The following is a 20,910-nucleotide window of genomic DNA, read 5'->3' on the forward strand; positions in this document are numbered from 1 at the left end:
ATTATGGCCTTATTAATCTTTGACTGCATACAATGTGTAGGCGTATATCTTACAGGTCTACCTATTTTTAAAATCACTCATTAGCAACGCTTGTTTCAACATCTAATGTGCTGTTAGTGCAAATAAAATAAGGTTTCTTTTTTGATACATTTGACATGAGACCAGTTTTTAAGTGTTATGCATTGTACCCAGCCTTCTACGGGTATATAAACTTCGTATTGCTCCAAGCAAACTAGACCTAATCAATTTTTATCATCTTTAGAGCTATATTCAAATCTTTTTTCTTCAGTTTTTTTTTGATAAGGTTGGTGTAATTTTTTGCGCACTTTTTGGCATTTCCGTACAGTTTAAATTTTGCTTTTTCTTCTTCAATTTGTTTCTTGCATTCTATTGCTTTTCTTTTTGCTTGAATTTTCTTTTTAGGTGTGATTGCTAGAATAACAGGTTTTGAAACATTTACGAGCAGAGTGCTTGCACTTTCGATTTCCAGCTTCAGGTGGCTGCCTTTTTTTCTGTAAAATGTACCGCTGTTACAATGCTACTGTCAACTGCCATAGACTCATCTAATTCTATGAGATTTCTCCGTTCTGAAGACTGCTCTGCATTCTTACTATCATTGACTAAATTTATTGCTGAAGTGCGGGATTTGATAACAGCTTCATATTTATTATTTTTACTATCATTTTGGTCATCAACGCTCTCATCTCTGATATAGTGACACTGTCACAACGTGTCTCCCCGACTTTGTCACAACTAGCCACATGTTATACCATTTTGAACTTTATTGAATAGTTTCCGAAATAGCATCAAGATCAACAAATGAATTGCATAGAATAACAGCTCGAAACATACATATTTAAATAATGTTAGGAAAGTTTTCACACCTCAGTGTTCTTAGTGACAATGACAATTCCAACGCAGGTCACAAAATTTACTTTTGCTATAGAAAGCACAATAAATATTTTTATCTTGAAAACAGTCCAACGCTATACTTCCAAACTTACACAAGACACGGAGACCATCAACCTGTTCACTCACATGACCCGACAGGTGTTCAAACCTATTGGCTCAGTCACAGGCTTGATGGCACAACTTGCCCCTTGCACAACTAAACCTGGAATCCCCTAGAGTAGAATACCTTTATGATGCCAACCTATAAAATTCAATTCTCTGTGAAACGCCATCCTTTTCAAAAGTAAACAATAGGTTTTTCAGTTTAAAAACATGTTTATTTTGCCTTTTAAACATAATTCTTTGGCAAATTAAATTATAAGAGTGCTTCCTATATTGATTCAGAGCTTTTAAATAATAATTAGTATTCATAATAAATAAGTACCAGATTGTTCTTGTAAAAGCAGCTGCTATGTAAATCATGAAGCCAGTGAAAATGGACAATAATACACTTTCTTTTTTAGTTATGAAACATATTGTTTGTGAATGATACAAAATGTTAAATTACATAATTTCTGCTTTAATACTCATTGCATTAAAATCTTATTCTAATGTGCAAATTAGTGATGGGCATAATCGAGATCTTTTGATAATCAAGATATCGTTAATTGAGTACTTCTGATAATCGAGTGATTGCTAATAGAGATCTTTTGAAATTGAGAACAAGCGACTGACAATCGAGATCTTTCGAAATTGAGAACTTGAGGGATTGACTCCTCAAATTACTCAGAATCGAGTTCTTGAGTAGTTCATTCATTTTCTGAGCTTTTTCAGAATTGAGTTGACTTCTACAGGGGTTTCGACAAAAAAAGTGGTGGGGGGGGGGAACCATGGCACAGCCTACACCATTGAATTATTTAAGGGCGGTTTTTTCATAAAGATCTTTTTATTTCACTTCTGGGGGGGATTAGGGGTTACTACTAATCTGCTGAATTTCATCCCGATCTGAATTTCTGAGACCGTAAGGTCTCCTTCTTAGACAGATGCTCCGCAATGATTTGATAGACATCGGTAAACAATATTCAACCACATTCTCATTCCTAATGTAATGTAACTCTTTACTTACAAGGGAGACCTTATGGTCACAGAAATTTAGATCGAGATGAAATTCGGCAGGATTAGTAGTTCCCTTTGAGAGTGTCCATACAGTAAAGTAATAAAGTGCACTAGCCAGAACATTCTGAGAAAACAGTCTCTAAAGTTTTACACGCAGTTTATATACTAGTCGAGATTCTTGCCAGCAGCAGCTCGGTGTGCTATGTAGTTAGCGTACTGGATTCCCGTGCAATCCATCCCAGGTTCAATACCTCTTGAAGCATTCTTTTTTTCACCAAAATGTACCTTACTTGTTCGACCTTGCGACGTCTATTTTTATAGACAGGGTAAATAATCTAATAATAATCATAATAATCTAATAATAATCGTAAATAATAGTATTCAAAATTGTGCGTACCTCGTTGAAAATAATAGAAAAATAAATACCAGTGAAGACTGCATAAAAGTGCAATCAATAGTCCATCATCAACTGTCATCACCAATTTTTAATAAAATCATGCAGTATGCCCATTATGCTTCCAAATTTTTTAGACAAAAGAGAAATTTTCATGAATATTAATGAAGTATGTAAAATTTATACATAAAATAACAAGTCATATCTTAATTTCGTTGCCGTGGTAGTTCAAATTATAATTTTAATCGGTTGAATTTATCTCTATTTTCTCTATTAAAAAACATTACATATTAAAAAATAAAGTATTTTATTCAATTCAAGTTTCAATTAGCTGTAACAGTCGCTTTATAAATTTATACAAGAAAATTCTTGGCGGAGTATCCGACCCGGGATGGATTGTACGGAAATTCAGTATGCTGACTACATAGCCACCGAGCTGCTGCTAGCGAGAAATCTACTAGTATATATAAGCTGCAAGTAAAACTTTAGGGGTTTTTTTTTTCTCGGAGGGCTAATGCGCTTCACTACTTTACTGTGTGGATACTTTCAAGGGTTACTACTAATCTGCTGAATTTCATCCCGATCTGAATTTCCGAGACCGTAAGGTCTCCTTCTTAGACAGATGCTCTGCAATGATTTGATAGACATCGGTAAACAATATTCAACCGCATTCTCATTCCTAATGTAATGTAAAATTGACTTTATTCAAATTAGATTAACTTCTCGACTCTTTCGGCAGTGTAAAGTTTTAGGTTGGCATCCTTTGATGCCCAATCATATGCAAACAAGGCATGCTAGTATAAATAGTGAACGATTCCAATTATTCCGTCTCTTTTTCGTTCATCAGCCTCTTGTGTGTTAGGTCCAGTAGGTGTTGGGGAGTTGTGAACTCCACCTCTGCTTATGGCAAGGGCTTATTTTTATTAACTTATTTTGTTCGTTTATTTACTTTAGTTTCAAAGGACTAATAAATTGTTGGTGAGCTTTTTGAACAAGTTCTTTGCATTGACATTAATTCTGCATCCTCCACTGTGTGGTATCATCTCTGCTTGTATAAGCAAGTAATATTGTTGACTGACTTACGGGACTCTGCTTTTCGGCTTTCCGTTTAAACATCATAAGTTATCATGATTGAAAGGGGTATGCCATCGCCCTGCGGGGGTGGGGGGGACTAGAATCTTATAACAGTTGAGTTCTTGAGTTGTTTTTGCAGGAAGTGAGCACAATGGGGGGGGGGGGGAATAGCCATCAAGCCTGTCATTTGAGGGGTTAAAAAGGGGTGCTGCCTCCTCGTTTTTATAAATCATTACATATATGAAGTTTTTTCTGTTATTAGGATATACAGGGACGAGAGTGGTCAGAGAGCAAAAAGGAGGAAATCCAAAAAAAAATTTATAAAAGGGATGATATCGAAAAAAAATTCCGTGAAAGGGATGATATCCAAAACTGCATCAAAATAGAACCTGGAAGCCATATTTAAAAATTCAACAACAAAATGGCTAATTTACCAGTTTTAAAGGTAATACGTATTTAATTAAGTATAAGTAATAATTTTGTACAATTTGCTGCATTGTACCATTTCTTGCAAGAGTGTTTATTCCTAAATAAATCTACATTTTGAAAAAGGGGGCAACAATTTCTAACCCATGAGTCCTTGAACAAAGGGTTGGGGGAGCCAAAGGTCAATCTTGGCTGCATCAAACAATAGTGTCAACATTTCATATTTTTTAGAGAAAAATACATTTTTTTTCATTAAAAACATTTGAGTTCATAGTGTTAAACGAGTGAGAACATAAGTTTTAAAATTAGGTCTGTTTGTCAGCAAAGAGTAATGTCAACCTACGTTAATACATTACTCTTTGCTGACGACCAGATTATTATCCAATCAAATGAAGACGATCTTCAAAGATCCACCTACATACTCCACAAGATATGCCAAGAATATAATATGAAGATCTCAATCCCGAAAACTAAAACAATGGCATTTAGGGGTAAAGAGCCAATTAGAAGTAAAATTGTTATTGATAATAGAATTATTGAACAGGTGAAGCACTTCAACTACTTAGGATGTGACATCACCTTTGACCATGACAATGATGTCCAAAACAAACTACATAGGTTTCAACACTTATGCGGAACCCTTACAAGAATCCTAAAGGGAAAAACGAGAAAGGACACACAACTGAAGTTCTATAAGGTTATGGCGGTGCCAACCTTACTATACGGCTCTGAAACATGGACTTTGAACAGTCAAGAAACTAGTAGAATTCAAGCAGCAGAGATGAAGTATTTGCGATCACTGAAGAACTGCACTATCCTAGACAAAATAAGGAACGAATCCATTCGAAGGGAATTACAGATATTCAGCCTAAATGAAAAAATCACGGAATATTGCAACGATTGGAAAAACCATGTTCGACGTATGGCAAGAGGGAGACTTCCAAGAGCTGCCTTTTATTACAGACCAAGGGATAAACGAGACCGTGGTAGGCCCAGGAAACGGTGGGGCGACCAAGAAGCCGGAACAGGCTATATGCCTAATCGATGAAGAAGAAGAGGTCTGTTTGTAAAGTAAAAATTTACAACAGAGAGAAAAACCTAAAATTTCTTAATCTGGTACAACATACTTTTCATAGTAAGAATTGAAAATAAATGAAAAATTTTGTATGAAGAAGATTGGTTATCTTCTTCCTTGCATTGGAACCCAAAATTTGTTTTAAAAACTTCCTAATATGATTTCAGAATCAAAAAAACAACTTGCAGCTGCATCATTTAATTATGAATTCTCAAAATTGTTAATAGTCTGTAAAGCCTAAACCATTTAAGATTAATCATAAATACTTTTTACACTTTTATAAATACACAAAAAAAGTAACCACGCCAAGTTTCAATAAATTCAAGACTGGATGCTGAGCCACGTTTATGATTGACTTTTGCATTTTTTCTAAAATAAATTAAAGAAATAAAAATATTATTGAAATAATGAATAAAATAAGCAGATATAAGGTAGCATATAGCAAAAAACTACCCAACATTAAAAATAATTGAAATACTTGCAGGATGCAAAAAGATTGAAATCTCAAACGAGGCATGCAACTTTCGGCGCTGCACGTGTTTGACGTCATTGCCATGACTCCAAAACATACGTTTTTGGCAGATATCGCGGAGGATGAAGAATAGAAAGGAAAAAATGAAAAGAATAAGAAATCAGGGACCGAAATTTTTTTTAAATCTCCCCCCCCCCCCCCCCCCCGATTTTTCAGAAAAATAAGGCCTGCAAGAGGTAAAAAAAAGAGGAAAAGGTGGAAAGGTTTTAAAAGCCAACTGATAAAGCAGGAATTCTGGAAAAATCTCATCCCTGGCATCATGTGCATTGTGTGCTCCTCCTCTATTGTAAAATTTGAAATAATAGGTCTGAGTGGTCATGACGCATACGTAGCCAATGAAACTTCAATTTACGTGGGTAAACTGCCCTTGCCCCATTTCTTGAAAGATTCTAGTTTTCAGACAAGTGGGCCTAGTTTTTGTTGTTTCCCTGTAAAATTTGCATTGAGTAATTATTGGTAAGTAATAAATTGAGCCTGTTTTAGGGGGTCAATTTAACGGATTTTAGACTTCAGTTGGGGTTTTCAATCCTTGGGGGATGCAAGTTCGACGAGAGGAGATTTTAGCTCGTCAGAAACTAGGGGCCCGGCCTTTGGCAGGCTTGGCTTGGAATCGAATTAGTTTAAATTTCGTAGGTATATATGTAGCGGTTAGCAAACTGGCAATGTGCCCCTTTCGGCGGCCTTCAGGGGATGCTCCGTAGCGTTTGATGTGGAGGGCCTCACCCTTAGTTTCTGAATTGGGGTCGATTTCTCGAATTTATTTTTCATTTTGAGTGATTCATTTAAACAGTTATTTCTCAGCTATCACATGATTCTTTTGCATGGCTGTGGGTCCTGAAGCAAGAAGTTAATATCATGTAAACAAATTGGGGAATCAGCCTTTTTGCTCTGCACAAACGGGCTCATTTGTTCTTGTCTATTGTTTTGCTTTTTTTCTTCCTTGATGTTGTTAAGAGAAGTGGAAAATGTGATTTATATTTATCTGACTAATATATGAGGAGGGAGGGAGGGTATAATATTTCTGTCTTTTCCAGAGGATTAGTATTCTTGGCGCAATAATAAGTGTTGAGGAAACTTTTAATATCTAATAATACTCTCTCTCTCTCTATTTCCCCCAATATTTGCAGAGTGAGGTTTTGAAGTAGACTAATACAGTGAAACTTCTATGAGCGACCACCTTTATATAGTGACCACCTCCATTAATGACCACTTTTCTGAGGCACCGATTTTTCCCTCGTATATGACTAATGCTAAAATACCTCTGGGAAAGACCATTGAAACCTATTACAATGACCGGCAAATTGTAAACCTCAGCATTGAAAAATGTAGGAATTTTTGTTAGAGACAACTCAAAAAGAGAGAGACAACAAAAGAACAACCATAGAACATGGAGTTCATACACTGACCAGTTTCCTCATGTTGATGAAGATGGAAAGAAACCAGAAAAAGGGATTAAAATCTATTCTCCTGTGGTTCCAAACGCGTTCCTTTCTTGCTCTCTCTCTGCTTTAAACCTAAAAAAGGTCACAAAAAGGAGGGCATTGTTTTTCGGACCCTTGGGAAGCTAAGGTGGCTCATGCTAATCTCAAGGCAAGTCAAGCGTGCACCTTTCATTGAGGGAGATTGATAAGACTAGAACTTTGTTAAAAGGTTGTTTCTTGGAATTTCTTGGTTGCTTACGAGAGAGGGGGTTAGAATGCAGCATTTCTAGTTCAGCAGAGTGGACAAAATCTATTTTTCGTGCCTTGAGTAGCTCAAGAATTGGTTTCAGTGAATACATCACAGTCAAAATTCCAAAAAAGGGAGTTATCTCACACTCGAGAAAGGGTAGAAGTCATGAACTTACACGAAAAAGGAAAATCAGAAACGAAATTGAAGGAAATTAGCAGTAAAAAAATGTTTTTGGCTTTCAGACACACAGGATCCGATGAGGAAAATGGAAGTGATGAAAATTCGGAGTTGAGGGATACTGTAAGTCCAAAGCTGTCAGCAGAATAAACTCTAACAGAAATAGATAATCTTATCTTGTACTAATAATGACATATTAGTAATTTATTTTTACAGCTGAAAACTAAAGAAGAAACTAAAGTTGTTTTAATAAAAACAAAGAATCTGAAGAAAACGAATCTCTTCCCATATTTTGAAGTTTTTAGTTTTTAAGTAGAAAAATCTTAAAAAAGTATATTTTACATTTAAAATTAAAAAAATAATAAATTTCTTTATTTAAAAAATTTTTTATCAAAATGTTCTTGATTAATATACTGAAGGAAGAAGGTAAATAACAACTATGGCGTTATATTTGCATGTTAGAAAAAGACCTCTAAGAGCGACCAACCTCCATTAACGACCACTTTTTCAGGAACAGAGAGTGGTCACCCCAGAGAAGCTTCACTGTACATTATGTCAAACTTGAATGAAATTTGTTGAATAACAAGATGCGTACTGTATTTTCCTGCATATTATCCGCGGGCGGCCTATGATCCGCTGGTCCTAAAATCGGCCGGAAGAAAAAAAGCTTCGTATAATCCGTGGCGGCGTATAATCCACAGATAATACGACGTAAAAAGATAAAGTTTGAATTTAACATACCATTTGATCAACTAAACTAAAAACATGAAAAAGTAATTACTTTGAAGGCATAATCAAAATTAATCTGAAATATAATCTAAAATATAATGATTTCTTCTTGAAATGTTGATTATAGTACGCTAATTACTTGAAAAACAAAGAGTCAAGACAAAGGAGCAAACGGTCTAATCTTGTGCAAATGGCTACCTATTTCACTGTAATCTTGCTTACTTACATGACCTGAATCGCCAAGAGGAACATTCAAGCAATGTAAAATAACCAACATACAGGCAGGCAGCGAAGAACATGCATGCTTCATAAAATAAACAACATTCAGTCAGCATACGGTCTTGATCAGTGAATCCTACTATAAAAATATTGAGGTTCAATGCGTTGGTGTTAACGGGGGGGGGGGGGGAATCACAGATAATCCGCATCTCATAAACTTTGCCTTTTTTAGCAGATAATCTGCAGATTATACGCAGGAAAATACGGTATATAAAGTCTGTAAATGATAAAATGAACTAAAAACGTAATAATTAACTCCATCTCACATTCAGCTACAAAATACACACCCAACATACTAGGTGCTACTATGGTACAAGATGACTGACATAATTGCAAATGATGAAATCCAAATTGCGTGACTGTTATCGACTAAAACTTTGATATAAAACTATAAACTCATTAGGAAATAAACTGCTACAAGCTCATGATATTGCAGAGAGGTGAGCGGCACAAGCAAACAAGTTTGAATGCCGACGAAGCAACCGCTTACAACGATGATGAGCGCGAACGTAAACCCGGAGAGGTTTAAATATCCATTATTAGCATATCTGAGTCACGTGAACAGAGACACATCACTGCTATCGCTGAATACACGTGCTCCCAGATTCATCTAGAAGCTTCTATGTGACGTCATCCACTACAGAGTTCTGCCGAGGTGAACAAAAGTGAAACAAACATCCGATCGATTCGATCAACGCAAATAAGTGCTGATAAGCCTTTTCCCTCCAGTCATGCAGAATTATTCGTAATGCATTGTAAGAAACGAAAAACATACGCTTTTATTATTGTTGCTGTGAGGTGATGAGATAGGATTATTTTACTATTGTTGCTAACAGATAATTATGCCTAACAATAAGTACACTACTGGCCATTAAAATTGCTATACCAAGAAAGCGACATGGTATAGACATGAAATTTAAACGACGGGAAGAAGATGGTGTGATATGCAAACGATTAGCTTTTCAGTGCATTCAGACAATGGAGACGCCCGCCGCGACACTTACAATGTGTTTAAATGAAGAAATTGTACAGCCAATTTCCCACGTGCAAATTCAATTTGAACGTTGTTGCGAGGCGAAAAGTTGTTGTGATGCCTTGTGTAAGAAGAAGAAATGCATACCAGCATGTTTCTGCCTTTGATTAGAGATCGAATTATAGCCTACCCAGATTGCGGTTTATTCTATCGCAGTATTGCTGCTCACGTCGGTCGAGATCCAATGACAGTTAACAGAATATGGATTTGATGGGTTCAGGATGGAAATACAGATCGCCGTGCTGGTTCTCAACGGCTAGTTATCACTAGCAGCCGGAAGGACAGGCATGTTATTCGCATGACTTGGATCGTACAGCCACGTGACGAGCCCTGAGTCAAGAAATGGGGTCATTTGCAAGACAACAAGTGTCTGCACGAACAGTTCGGCGACGTTTACAAAAGCATGGACTGTGAACTTAAAGACCATGGCTGCGGCTACCATTGATGCTGCATCACCGGCAGGAGCGTCTTCAATGGTATGATCAGCGACGAACCTGGGTGTACCAATGGAGAGACGTCATTTTTTCTGATGAATCCAGGTTCTGCTTACAACATCATGATGGTCACATCGGTGTTTGACTGCATCGTGGTGAACCCACACTGGCAGCGTGCATTCGCCATCGTCATACTAGCCCATCCCCTGGCGTGATGGTGTGGGGTGCCATTGGATACACATTTCGGTCACCTCTTGTTCACATTGACGGCACTATGAACTAAAAACGCAATTTTAAGATCATATTTTGTAAAATTAAGGCCAGTAATCTTTCGAAATTGAAGCTCCAAATACGCAATTTTTAATGTTTTTCGAACCCAATTTTAAGCGATGTTGTAAGGTATTCGGAGACTTTCTCTGGAAACTTTGCAAAATTGAAGATCTGAAAATGAAATTTGTGATGTTCTGCAATTTTTTTTTTTTTTTTTTGAGGGGGGGGGGATTTGGACGGAAGAGTAACATTTTGAAGACTTTCTTATTTTCAGACGAACGGCCGGCTTCACGCCCAGCTTTCTTGAGGGAAAAATTGAAAATAAAGGATACACATTTCAGGGGGAAATGTTGCAAAGATTATTTTTAAAAATATTTTCCTGACCTCTCCTCCCCCCTCCCACACATACAATCCATTTTTTTTATTTCACTAATGCACACACCAAAATAATAATAATAATAATAATAAAGAAAGAAAATAAATAAAACATTTTAAACTATTGTCTCAAAAAAATGAGGGGGCCCAGCCGCCTATGGGCCCTCCCACGAGCCGCTACTGATCAAAATGGATGTTTAATAGTATATTTCATAGTTCTATGTCAGCTTAAGATTTTTTGAAATAACATAACTTTTACTTTAAAAATGGTATTTTAAGTCTTTCTGCGCAAATTCAAATAATCGACAATGTGCCCCCAAGTTTTTTCTAGACATTTTAGTAACTACAAAGTGTATTTTTTATAGTACTAGAAATGAAATAAATTATTTTTTGAAAAAAAATGCAAGTCTTTAAAAATTGCCAGTATATTTTAATTTTTCTTTACTTGAGGGCTCTTATGCAATTTTAAAAATAATTTATAAATTTTAAAATTATTTTCCCCCGTTATTAGGATGATGTTGCATAAGTTTCTCGAGCTATTAGAAATTGAATAGAAAAAAGTTTTTTGCACCCACCTAACGTAAGTGTCCTGCATTTTCATAGTGCAGCCCATTACATTTGTAACTGTTTATGTAAAGTGCATGCAGGATTCTTTATTTATAACACAACCGTTTACCATGATCACTTACGTTATCCAATCAGGTAATCAGGACAGAAATTAATATTCAATTTGTGCAGAATTGCAGATGAATGTTAAACCAAATTTGCCACATGTTAAATTAATTTGCTTTTCTGTTTTGGAATGGTTTATTTCACTTCTTATTTATTTCAAATTAATAACCTATACTAATATTATAAAGAGAGAGAGTGGATTTTTGTGTGTTTATATGTTCGAGGTAATCTCTGGAACCACTGAACCTATTTGAAAAATGTGAAAGGTGCATTCTTACTGAATGACATAGGTTATAAATTATGCATATATGTCTTTATACTAGTTTTTAAAACTAATAAGTTCCCTTCACTACCAGTTTATGTTTCCTACTGTTTTGTTCCTATATACGTAAAAACGAGCCCCGATTGCTCTGCATCCGCAATGACAAAATGCTTAAAGGTTCTGCTTTAAACTGAAGGCTCAGGAACGGGCACATGTAAAAGATAAAAATGTCACAATGCCAGCAAGAGAACCGCCAAAACTTTTTCTGTATTTGAGGCTGCAGAAGATGGGTTTGTCGCATTCTATTAGTCTAGCACATTAAAAACTGTTTAGGGTCATATAATGTTTACACTTCAAAATTTAATTTAATGAAATATACCTGCAATTCGCTTCGGGAAAATTAGTTTTTTGAATTCAAGAAGTGTAGATACATGATAATCGTGTTTCTGAAAGTTTTAATTTTGCATGCATTCAATTAAGTACATTTAGTTTAGAAAATTATTAACTGAAAGAGTAATTGCACACAATTACCGCACTTTCAAAGCTAAGAGTTAAAACAACAATGAACAAAAAAAACAGTGGATAGGAAAGAATTTGACAAAGAAGAGAAAAAAATAAATAAAAATCATTTGCGGAACTATTCTTCATGATGACCGTATTTATTTATTTAAAAACGATATTATAAACTAATATAGCTCACTAATATCCTATCAGAAGGAATTTGCAAAAAAAAAGGGTGGCATATGAAAAAAGCAAGTTTCCCCAATGGAAACGAGTACGACATATTAAACGGTATCCCGAGCTTTAGAAAGACTCACCTCTTGGTAGAATATACAATATTCATTCTAATGACTAATCTGAATTTCTTGACATAAGAATTCATTTGAAATATTTTCATGTTCCTACATATTTACCAAGTCAATTAACAGTTAAAGATCCTGCCAACCTATCAAGCAGCATATAAAGAACTCAGTTTTATAGACGGCGACATATCTTGGAAAATAACCTTAGTCTCTACATGTAACTTTCTAACTCCGCTCCTAAACTCAGATAATTGTTTACAACTATTTTAACTTATGTCAACTTTTAAACCCTATTGCTTTATGGAAAACATTTAAAAAAGATCTCTTTGGCGACATATTGCAAGGAGAGTGTCAGCAGAAATACTTTAATTGTCGTTCAATGTCAAGCAATGTAAAAATTAGAGGTAAAATTTGTGAATGAAGCGGACACTCAACAGTGGACTTTTCTTTGTCACCGCTGCAGAGAATCAACGCAAAAATTCTATTGAAACATGATTGGTACATGAAACCCAGGAACGTAAATTAATGTTGATCGGCATACCCGGTGAAACTGGAAAAAATTAATAAATTCAACAATATCAAAAATCAACCAACAAGCTTCCGCAATGTTTTTTTACGGAACTGCAGGGAATTTAACTATAGGTATAAAAACTGACCATTTCATTTAAACTACTTGGAATGTCCCCAACAGAAAGACTCCGTACTTTTAACAAGAAAAAATAGGCAATTGGGAGAATTTCTTTAACCCATTCCTTGCCCCGGCCGATACAGGATCGGCCGCGCAGTTTGTGTTAATACTGCCCCGGCCAATTCAGGCTCGTCGCAAGAAAATGGTTCCTAACTGCCCTCGACGATCCTGTGTCGTCAAGGCGTTTCTAGTAGTTTTTGCTTCGGCCGAATATGTGTCGGCGATACTTTCAGGGGCAGAACCCTGTTATTGCGCTTCTCTGTTGGGTTCTGGAGCTTTTAGGGGAGCGGTAATCAAGCTCTTTTCCTTAGACAAAAGGGATGTAACTTTTTGTATTTCATGGAACTTGTCGTAATTTATTTTATTTTACTAAGATATTAACCTTTCAAGTACTCTTTGATGGGACACGTATAATGCTTCAAATAATCAGGCATTATATTTTTATCTTTTCGTGGAAGCTTTGTTTCTTAGCATTCTGGCATTTGAACTCCTGATGAACAAGTGTGAAAATATTTCCTGACATATTTATCAATATTTCTATGCCTGAATAAAGCAAATAAACAGAGATATGTTTTTCTTGTTATCAAAAATCCACCTTCTTACGCAAGTATCCTTCATTAAATTGTTTATAATCCTGAAATTTTATAATTTATTTTACACAATATTATTTTTTTAAATTATCTTACATATCTTAATTTTGTACGAGTATGTTTTTTTTTATTATTATTATAATGTGTTTACTACGTTTCTTATTTATTTGTACACTATTATTATTTTTTATTACTTATTTATTTTAAATCATGATATTTTGAAACGTAAATTATATATTTTTATATTCGCGGCACCCTTTGATGGCTTTTTAGCGATACGGTTTTGAATATTTTTTTATTTCACGAAAAAAAAATGACGACCGCATTGACTATACGTAAAAGTTGACCATGCAAAACATAAAATAGATACGACAGTACGAATGAAATGATAATATCTTGAGTTCTTTTGTTGTACGCTTTACTCATAAGAAACGAAACATTCCTTTTCTCCCATTCTTTTTCAGATTTTATTTATTGTCTTAAAATAGCTCATTGCACTTTCTTTTATGAGATTTTAAAAATATAAATTAAATATTTGGTTTCTTTTCAATAATCAAATTGCCATAATTAGTAAATAATCCTATGAAACTAACTAAAATTTATCCAAGTATGTTTATAAAAAAAGATTTAAAATCCGACTCGATTTCAAGCAAGATCTCCTTTTTTTTTCTTCTGATGACATGTTCCGTCATATAAGCATAAAAGCTTGCTTTGAAATTCTTTTCTGAGCTAAACTGTTTTGTTGTAAGAAAATAATGTGGAAGGGCTGACCACAAAACACTAAAACCTTCTGACCATTCTTTGAATGGAACTAACTTGCTCGGATGTTTGCAAAGAGGGTCCTTGGAGAATACAGACCTCCCAGTCGGTCTAGTTATTCCTCTCTCAGCTGGGGGCTTTTAGTTGCATGCACAAAAGTATCCTTTAGGGAAATAGGGGATTAGCCGCAAGTTTTGATCTTTTGTAATCATTTATCTTTAAAATACTTCCCACGCTTGAGCAACTGATATCTGTGCATTCAGAAGGGATTTAAAAGTCATCTGAATTACGATAAAAGTCGACCATAGTCCTGCCATCAAAGGGATGTCTCTGTGTTTATTGGTCGTTTTGAAGTGTCACAATATATCAAAAGGCAACGAAGAATACTTTTTATCCTCTTAGAAAATCATTCCCACACTTAAAGCGTTTTTGTCTATTCAATTCGCTTGCTCACACGTTGGATCGATCAGTCAATTGTTTGAAGAATGTTTTGTTGAGGCCTTTTGAAAGATAAATCAACTTACATTTAACAGTAAAAGAAAAAAAAAAGATATACTGAGATAAAAGCAAAAAGAAAAATAAATCAATAAAATAATTAGTGTTATGAAAATAATTTCTTTTCGTCCAATCCTCTATTGTTTCTTATTTTCCTGTTATGTACTGCGTAAATGTATGAATATTTCAGCACATATTAGCAACCTTGTATTTTATTGCACTATTTAATTCAGTTCTTAAAAACAAATAAAGCGAAACGATTTTCGAATGCAAGCTGAACAGCAAAAACAACATTAAAATACCGATAGCAAAATGGGGAGAAAAGTGTTATTACAACGTAGCACAAAGCAACTCCGTTTCGTTATCTGCGGCATGCGCGTTAAGGGTTTTCGGGCTGGTCATGGAATGGGTTAATAGGGTACATCTCTGGACGATAAAGGCGATATCCTAATAATTTTATTGCGCAACTTTAATTTGTTTATTCTCTTCAATGAAATTCAACCCCAATGTAATTCACTACGAAACATTATGATTTCGAGTATTGTTCTTACTGCACCAGCTGCAGATCATTTGGCTCATATTCCTTGCATCCCCATGGTCTCTGTATATTTTCTTTTCCAATTTAAGCGAATACAATACCTAATGAAAATTTCTTATGCGATTACCATCATCAAACGTTCAACTATACGATATGTAGTGCGACGTTACATACGAGAAGATTGTTTTGTTAAGTGGGAATTATATGTTGGTCTCTCTTGATCTGGAAATGAGGTAAATAAATTTTGTTTCAAACCTCATAAAAGTGAATGAAAAAATATTGCTTATGATAAATTTTCCAATTAAATAGTACCTTTATAATATTTTTTAAAGATATAGTTTTTTTTTAACCTGAACTAGGTCGGGACGGGCCTCTAGTAATAAATAATGTAGATAAATTTAGGATGTTAAATGCATTTAAGTTTAACAAAAGGCACAAAATCAATTAAAAGAAGTTTCTATTTTAAATTGCTATCATACAAAAACTACACATCATCGCCTCAGAGCAACAGTAATATATCTTAATGTTATTTCTGGGATTAGATAGCTTACTGTTGCTCTGAGGCGACAACATAAATGTTTTTGACCGAACATTTCATATTTGGCTGAATATGTGGTTAGAATATCAACTGAATATTTGGTATTCTTTATTCGGCAAAATATGGTATTTGGTGCATCTCTAATTGGCGTTAATGTGTTTTAGTTCAGGAAGAAATAAAACAAATACAGTAAAACAGGGTGAAGCGGATCGGGTGGGGTGAAAAGGATCACAGGTTTTATTTTCGAGGTAACACGTGCTGCTATCTATGCGGGAGTAGTTGAACAATTCAAAATGGTGTTACGCCTTTATACAGGTTCCGATAATTGTAGTGTTATGAAGTGAAATCTAAAAAGATGTCACTGAGACAGGCGTCAGAGACATATGCCGTGTCATATACAACATTGCAAAGGTGGGTAAACAATAACAATTTAAAACCATATGGCAGCCAGACAGCTTTAACTAAAGAAGAAGAGCAGCTACTTGTAGAAGGTCTATTAGAGTGTGCTCGATGGGGATTTCCCTTACAAAGAAATGATATTTTAAACATTGTTCAAGCATATTTAAATAAAAACGAGGAGTAACATGCAAGATGTTCAATGATAATCGCCCCGGAAGAGATTGGTTCATAAAAGTTTATAAAACGCCATAAGGAAACTCTAAAATTGTCTGAAAACATCAAAAGAGTAAGAGCTGCACTCACCAGGGAGGTAACTTCCGAATATTTTGAAAATATCAAGATGACTTTAGACAGTGTTCCAAATTCCAATATTATAAACTATCACGAAACCAATTTTACTGATGATCCTGGTTCTGTTGAAATCATAACAAAACGTGGTGTAAAACATGCAGAAAGAATTAACGATGTTTCTAAGACCAGCACCAGTGTGATGATAGCCGTTGCAGGTGATGGAACAGTATTGCCACCATATACTGTATATAAAGCAAAACATATGTACCCCGGATGGACCGAGGGAGGCATTCAAGGTTCAGCTTATAACCGAAATCTATCTGGATGGTTCGATACCTGTATGTTTGAAGACTGGTTTAATACCATCCTGATGCCATATTTCAGAAGACTGAATGGTCCAAAAGTAATGATAGGGGATAATCTGTCAAGTCATTTATCCCTGAATGTGATCCAAACTTGCATGAATAATAATATTCGCTTTGTTTTACTGCCACCTAATTCGACGCATCTTTGTCAGCCACTCGACGTAGCATATTTTCGTCCCTTGAAAATTGCATGGCGTAAAGTTTTACAAACGTGGAAAGCAAAAAATCGAGGTGTGCTACCAAAGACCGAATTTCCTCATTTATTGAAGAAAATTTTCGAAGAAGTTGGGCTGCATTCGGAGGAAAATGTGAAAGCCGGTTTCAAAGTGTGCGGAATTTTGCCCTTGAATCCAGAAAGAGCTCTTCATAAAATTCCACACACAAACCAGAGTAAAGAAATTGAACAATTTTGGACCGCTTCTTTCACAGAACTACTACAACAGTCTCGAAGAGGTCATAGTAGTCATGGTGCGAAACGTTCTCGTGGAAAAAAAATGGACGTTGCACCAGGGAAAAGCATTGTTGCGGAATCTTTAAAAACAGATATGAGCGAAAAAAGTGAATCAGAAGAAGAATCAAAAAGTGTTGATGAAAAGATAAATTCTCGAAAAGCCTAAAATCCTGACAAATATGAAATCAGTGAGCCATCTACCAATGAAGACATTTCCAGTCATACGAAACCAGATCAGGAATATAATGTAGACTGTTTCGTTAAAGTCACTTTAAAAACCAACAAGGAAAATTGTTTTTTCATTGGTAAGATTGAAGAAAAACTTTCAGACGAAAACTTCGTTATCAGATTCCTTCGGAAAAAACTATCCATGAAGACTGATTATTTTGTATATCTCAATGTGGAGGATGTCTGAGAAGTTGATGTCAACTAAAAAAAAGAACATCAACAGAGGTCGTCTCTGTTTCCCATCTACCGATATTTCCAAAGTGGAGTGATGACGATGAGTATTGTTGTATTATTGTTGGTTTTCTTTTGAAAATAAAGTTTTTGTCTTTTGTTTATGTATATTACTGAACCCCCATCCATGCAAATATACCTACAAAAGCACAGTATGTTTTTTTAAAAACGGAATTCACTGATTCGCTTAACCCCTGCATAAAGGTAAAATTGTATTATAGAAATCATATGGGGATCCGCTTCACCCCATATCATGGGGTGAAGCAGAACATTCTTTAACATTAAATAAAAAATGTTATTATTCATGTAGAATAATTTTTGTTAGATAGTACTATTTAGGAGGAATGTAAGAATTTATATATTTTTCCCCAGATTTTTTCATGCTTTTGTTTGCGAGTAAATTTTAAAAAACCTGAAAAAGTGATCCGCTTCACCCCGTTTTACAGTACATATGCTTTTTATTTTAATCAGGAATATCAGAACAACTGCAAACTCTGTTTTTAACATTAAGGAAACAGAAAACATTAAAACAATAGAATAGAACTTTTTCCAGAATGAACAAAAAAAAGTTGGAGGCCAAAAAAGACGAAAAAAAAAATATTTTTTACGGTCAGAGTAGCCCATTTCATCATATTAATTGATTGATATAAAACAAAGTGATCTAAAATTATCCACGTAACAGAAACAAGCTTAAAATGAGAATCATTCAAAACTTCCTAAATGAGGCAAGTGACCAAGAGAATAATAAAATCAACTTACTTTTTCCACAGTGCGGTTATACCCATAGACCCTATGCCCAGTTATCATGAGAAAGGCAATGAAAGCTTCAGCCATTGGACCACAGCCAATAAATCCAACATTTTCTTCTATTGGCACAAGATCTAATTTATTCACAATAAAAATATGATCGGCCATACGAATAAAACAGTCCTAGAAAAGAAAATACTTAGTTTTGCTCAACTTTCCTTGAAACATTTTAATGAAAAATAATGGAATAAACATATTAAAAATAAAACTTAGGTAAAACAAATTAACATGAACATAAATAACCATAAAATTTTAAATAAGCTTGATAAAAGGAATTGAATTAATAAATAAACTAGCAAGACCCACACAACAAAGCCCCTGACAATAGTATTGAGATTAAATTTATATTAAACATGCTGAAGTTACACATATAGCCAAAGCGCAAAGTTTTATTTTAAACCCAATCACCCAAAACAGCAAACTGAATAAATATTTAATGTAATTCAATTAATATGTCCATTAGCATTTTTTTATTTTCATTTATTTTTTGATTATTATCACAATACTGTACACTGCATTATAACAAAAGGTCCTGGCGTACTAGCAAAACTTTGAAGGTTAGCTCCAGAAGATCTAAAAATAGCTACGACTGCCCAAACTATGGCAAGTGGCTCTTTATCAATTTTTGGGAGTATTTTTGTTCAGTTCTTGTCAAAGTCCTGGATGCAAATGCTTTAGGACGTTCATTCCTTCACAGACTGGTGCTGCGTCGGTTGCTAAAGTCAATGGTAGAGTTGCACAGTGCAAGTTTTTTTTTTTGTTTTTAATTATTTATTATATCTTGGATGTTGTGAAAAGATAAGCGTTTAATTCCAAAAGAAAATTACTAAATTGCTTCCTTTTGCCAATCACTAAATAAATCGTCACTCTTTTTACTTCCTTTTACAAAAAAGGAAGTATTGTATTCGCAAAAAAATGTTCACTCAAAAATCGGCCTAAATTTCCATTTTTCTCACCCCCGAATGAATGTTGAGTCTTTTTTTCGACCCGATAACACGTGGATATATGCCTCGGAACGTACAGACACCCAAAACATCCATTTTGACGACCCCCAAGTTAATTACAACAAATTTTCTCATGACGTCCCTATGTACGTATGTACGTGTGTATGTATCTCGCATAACTCAAAAACAGTATGTCCTAGAAAGTTGAAATTTGGTACGTAGATTTCTAGTGGGGTCTAGTTGTGCACCTTCTCTTTTGGTTGCATTCGGATGTTTCTAAGGGGGCCTTTTGCCCCTTTTTTGGGGGAAATCATTGTTTATTTCGATGCAAACTCAAGTTGTGTTATAATTTGTCGGACACTTGGCGATATATCGCCATAATTTGGGGCGACAAATTTGGCGATTTGTTTTTTAATTTGGTTTTAATTTGTCCACTATTGGTGATATTTAGAGAGTAAACAATTGAATCATATTAAGATTGCTAGTAATGGGGAAATGACATTAAATTGGAGTAAAAGGAAGTCATGTGATGCACACATCAGCTCGTTTATATCAATTGTAGACTAGGCTTGCCAGACGTCCCGGTTTTTTTCTGCCTAAATGCAGAATTCCTGGCTGGTTTACTTCACGTCCTGGTAAAAAATAAATTTCATAGCAGATGTGTAAGAAAGTCTGAAAATAATTAACTGTGAAGGATTATTACTTTTTCATTTGTAACATAGATTTGTCAAATTAATTTCGGATTTGCTTGCGAAGCTTTTTGCTACAAGATTAAAACCAAAAATGTCTTCAAAAGAAAAGAAAAAATGAAAAGCACATGTAAATATTGTTCTAATATAAATTCCTCATTCAAAGTGTTTCTTTTTATAAAGTAACTTTTCGATATGAACATGTAGGAAATAAAAAGTTTTAGTTTATCTGCTAGTGTCATTTATTATTACCCTTGATTTAGATCCATAATTTGTAACTATTTATTCATAGCATTGAGAATGAACTACCATCTAAAAACCAGCCAGCAGTGTATACCCTATTTATGCTTGTTATGTTTGGGGAAGGGAATCGTTCCAGTGTCCCAGTTGAACATTTTAGAAATCTTGCAAAACTAGGTATAACTAAATACAATAATATACATATTGCAGTGTTCGCGCTCAAACTATCCGTAACCTGGGTCCCAGGGACCCATTAATGAAATAGATTTGGGTCCTTTGGTGGAAAAAATGAGTCCCTTAAATTTTAAACACAGAATCTTAGCGTATAAATGAATAATATAAAAAAACTTGGGGGTGGGGGGGGGGGGAAAGCATGAAATCAAATAAATTGGTTAATTTTGCCCTAATTTTTTGTGATTTTATCATTGCAAAATTATTTTCAAT

The 20,910-nt window shown here is 34.8% G+C and overlaps 1 long non-coding RNA gene across 1 annotated transcript in view; it reads right to left on the minus strand.

Moving 5' to 3' along the window:
- LOC129218577 (uncharacterized) overlaps positions 1-20,910 on the minus strand; it is a 125,871-nt gene that overhangs the window by 56,809 nt on the left and 48,152 nt on the right. Inside the window, exon 7 of the long non-coding RNA XR_008580340.1 lies at positions 18,546-18,716. This is a non-coding gene — a long non-coding RNA (uncharacterized LOC129218577). The remainder of the gene's footprint in view (positions 1-18,545; positions 18,717-20,910) is intronic.

This window comes from Uloborus diversus, chromosome 3 (genome assembly GCF_026930045.1).
Source record: "Uloborus diversus isolate 005 chromosome 3, Udiv.v.3.1, whole genome shotgun sequence".
Lineage (NCBI taxonomy): Eukaryota > Metazoa > Arthropoda > Arachnida > Araneae > Uloboridae > Uloborus > Uloborus diversus.